The 4,220-nt window shown below is 45.2% G+C and overlaps 1 pseudogene; it reads right to left on the reverse strand.

The window, feature by feature from the left end:
• Positions 1 to 2,010: 2,010 nt before the first annotated feature.
• On the reverse strand, positions 2,011 to 2,452 carry LOC111537264 (annotated as a pseudogene).
• Between the last annotated feature and the right edge of the window lie 1,768 nt (positions 2,453 to 4,220).

Here is a 4,220-nt window from a genome sequence, read left to right on the forward strand (position 1 = left end):
AAAAAAAAAAAAAAAAAAAAAAAAAAAAAAAAAAAAAAAAAAAAGATGACAAGCTCAGAGGAGTTAAGTAACTTGCACAAAGTCTTTTTTTTTTTTTTTTTTTTGACGAAGTCTCGCTCTGTCAGGCAAGCTGGAGTGTAGTGGTGCGATCTCAGCTCACCGCAACCCCTGTCTCCCAGATTCAGGCAATTCTCCTGCCTCAGCCTACCAAGTAGCTGGGATTACAGGCGTGCACCACTGCACCTGGCTAATTTTTTGTATTTTTAGTAGAGACGGGGTTTCACTACGTTGGCCAGGCTGGTGTTGAATTCCTTACCTCGCGTGATTCACCTGTTTCAGCCTCTCAAAGTGCTGGGATTACAAGCGTAAGCTACTGTGCCCTGTCACACAAAGTCTGATACAGCCAAATAAGCGATGGAACTGGGATGCAAACCCAGGTCTACTTGACTCCAAAGTGTGTGCTCTTAAGCACTAAGGCAGTAATAAGAATAATGTAGTATTAACTATGGGCCGAGTTGTGCTTTAAGTGCTTTATACTTTGTAACTTACAGATATTATTATCACCCCCATTTTACAGATGAGGAAAATATTGCCTTTTGTAATATTATGCTCACAGTACAGATATCACACGTTAAACACACGTGTTATTAGTGTCATGTTTGCTTAACATATGTTGGATCCTTGCTTATGATCCAGAAAATAAGGTATTTTTTTCTTTCTTTCTTTCTTTTTTTTTTTTTTTTTTTTTTTGAGACGAAGTCTTGCTCTATCACCCAGGCTGGAGTGCAGTGGCATGATCTTGGCTCACTGCAACCTCCGCCTCCCGGGTTCACGCCATTCTCCTGCCTCAGCCTCTGAGGCAGGACTACAGGCACCCGCCACCACACCCAGCTAATTTTTTGTATTTTTAGCAGAAACGGGGTTTCACCGTGTTCGCCAGGATGGTCTCCATCTCCTGACCTTGTGATCCACCCGCCTCAGCCTCCCAAAGTGTTGGGATTACAGGCGTGAGCCACTGCGCCCGGCCTGTATTTTTTTTCATTGTCCATCTAATGTGTTAATGTGTCTTACAGGAAACAATGTGAAAAGGTACTGTCTATAGACAAAGTAAGCATAATCAGGAGAGGGGCAGTACTGAGTGAGGAAAGACCTCTGTGCCCTGAGGGGCCCTGTGGGGTTGCCCTTCTAGCCAATCTTCCTCATTCTTTCCTATTCGATTCTCTCTAGCAAGTTGACTTATATTTTTTTTAAGCTGTATCCAGCTTTATTAAAGATATTTTCCATAAACAATCATGGCGTTTCAGGGAGGACATGGGCAGACAATCGTTAACAGTATACAATGACTTTCAAACTCCCTTCTCCTTCAATGGACTACCAAAAATCAGAAAGCCACTATAAAACCCAATGAAGTCTTCATCTGATGCTCTGAACAGGGAAAGTTTAGAGTAAGGATTGACATTTCACAGTTAGCATGTTGTTTAACAACTTTTCACAGGCCAAACCTGACTTTCAGGAAGTGAAATGAAAATGGCAGAATGTATCTGAAGATCCACAATCTAGAAATGGAACCACTGCTCTTTTGACAAGTGCCATCTCAGTGGCATCACTGGGAAGTCCAGATTGCCTGACACACTAGTAACCAATGACTAGAGGTCAGGTCCCAACAGATGTCTGGGCTTACAGGGAGTTAAGTCTATGCTGAAGGATGGAAAGGGAGAAGAGGACATAAAAATGAATTTGTTTTTCCATAGTACAAGGCTTTTGTGCCAAGGTGGCCATGTGTGTCAAAGTCAGGGAATCCGTCCTCCTGAGAGCCAAGAGGAAATCTTTCAAAACTAGAAGGGAAATGTGTTTTCCCCACATCAATCCAACCGTGGAGATATTCTATTAGTGACATATGCCCCTTCCCCAAAAAACAATGAAGTGTTATGTGTGCTAGCAACATAGCTTAAAAAAAAAAAAGTAAAACAAAATTCTGCATTTTTTAAAAACTTGATAAAAAATAGTATTTCAAATTGTACAGTCACCAGAAGTACACAGTTATCAAAAATGCACACACTTCATTTGGCATTTCCAGCACCTTCAGCTCGCTGTGCCTGGTCTGTTTTGGTATCTCCATTTTCTGCAGGGTTATTCCCCTCCTTGTCAACATCACCTTTTCCCTTTTTCCCTTTGGGTACCTTCTCTCCCTTCTTTGCAGGGGCCTTTTTAGGCTTGGGCTGTGGCTTTGGAGGAGCAAGTTTAGTAGACAACCTCGTAGATCTTCTCTGTGATTTGTCCTTCACCTTGGCTTTATCTCGTTTAGCATCCCCTTCAGCCTTTGTCTTGGGCATGGTGGTGGCAGCGATGGTGGCAGGATGTAGGTGCTGGACGCAGGATGCAACAGCAGGCACGCGGGCTTTGGTCGGTCTGGGGGTTGTTTTCACCTCTTCTTCACACTGCTCCAACTTCTTTTTTTTTTTTTTTTTGAGACCGAGTCTCGCTCTGTCACCCAGTCTGGAGTGCAGTGGCACTATCTTGGCTCACTGCAACCTCCACCTCCACCAGGTTCAAGCGATTCTCCTGCCTCAGCCTCCCACGTAGCTGGGATTACAGGCATGTGCCACCACGCCCAGCAGCTAATTTTTGTATTTTCAGTTGAGATGGGATTTCACCAGGTTGGCCAGGCTGGTCTCCAACTCCTGACTTCAGGTGATCCACCTGCCTCGGCCTCCCAAAGTGTTGGGATTACAGGCGTGAGCCACTGCGCACGGCCTGTTTGTTCGTTTTTGATACAGGGTTTTGCTCTGCTGCTCAGGCTGGAGTACAATGGCATGATCATGGCTCACTGTAGCCTCAACTTCTGGGCTCAAACAATCCTCCCACCTCAGCCTCTCAAGTAGCTGGGACTACAGGCACACACCACCAGGCCCAGATAATTTTTTGTAGAGACGGGGTCTCCCTATATTGCCTAGGCTGGTCTCAAACTCCCGGGCTTAAGCAATCCTCCTCCCACCTCAGCCTCCCAAACTGCTGGGATTACAGGAGTGAGCCACCATGCCTGGCCCTTATTTAACCTTTGAGCCTCAGTTTCCTTGTCTGTAAAGTGAGTTGCTATGATACGTAATTTAATAGTTCAGTTTTAAATAAAACAATTTGTATGATGCATTGAGCGTATCAGCATATTGACTGTCATCTTCAAGGCTTGGCAAACAAACGTGAGTAACCTGTGTTATGCAGTATCCAGGCTCCTGGTGTGCCAGGATGGGGTAGAAGGGTTCCTGGGGAGGGTTTCATAGGATAATCCTAATGAATGGAGGGAGAAAGCAATCCTGGCATCTGGCATTGGGTCCTACAGCAGCCATGAGTCAGCCCCAGGTGCTAAGGGACTAGCTGTGTTCTCAGCACTGCTGGGTGTGTGCTATGGGTCACTTGGCCACGGTCCTTGACAGTCACGCTGCCTGAGCATCATTCTTGTAAATCTGGCCTGGGTTCTTTTTAAAAAAACAGCCTCCACCATGTGATGTCATTGTCCAGCCAGGGTTGGAGAAGGAAGGAGGAGGAGGGTGTGTGCACACACTCTGGGGATCTTCCTATTTGTGGAGGAGTCAATTTGGTCCTGGAAGAAACTCTCTATCCTTCTCTCCTCCTTTCCAGACCCAGTAAGAAATTGGTATTCTGATGTGGAGTGAGAGGAGGTGATAAATCATAATGGCTAAGACATGAACTTTAGCATCAAGCTATCCTGGGTTTAAATCCTGGCTCTGCCAATTACTAGCTCTGGGACTGTAAACTTTCTCCTCCTGTTTCCCCATTTCACACATGGAGAAGATAATCCTGATGTTATAGTGGTGTGGCTTTAAGACATACATACAAAGCTTTCAGCACATGTGTCAGTAGATACACTATGCAGCCTAGAGTAAGTGCGTAATAAATGGTAGTGACTGTTAGGTCCCCAGCAGTTGATGAGTAATATGACTTGATCAATTTCTCTGGAAGGACCTCGTCTTCTCCAATGTTTTTTTTTTTTTTCTCCTTCAGACAGAGTTTCACTCTTATTGCCCAGGCAGGAGTGCAGTGGCACAATCTCAGCTCACTGCAACCTCTGCCTTTCAGGTTCAAGCGATTCTCCTGCCTCAGCCTCCCAAGTAGCTGGATTACAGGCAGGCACCACCATGCCCAGATAAGTTTTTGCAGATTTAGTAGAGACGGGGTTTCACCATGTTTATCTGGCTGGTCTC

The sequence above is a fragment of the Piliocolobus tephrosceles genome, chromosome 16 (genome assembly GCF_002776525.5).
Source record: "Piliocolobus tephrosceles isolate RC106 chromosome 16, ASM277652v3, whole genome shotgun sequence".
In the NCBI taxonomy this organism is placed as follows: Eukaryota; Metazoa; Chordata; class Mammalia; order Primates; family Cercopithecidae; genus Piliocolobus; species Piliocolobus tephrosceles.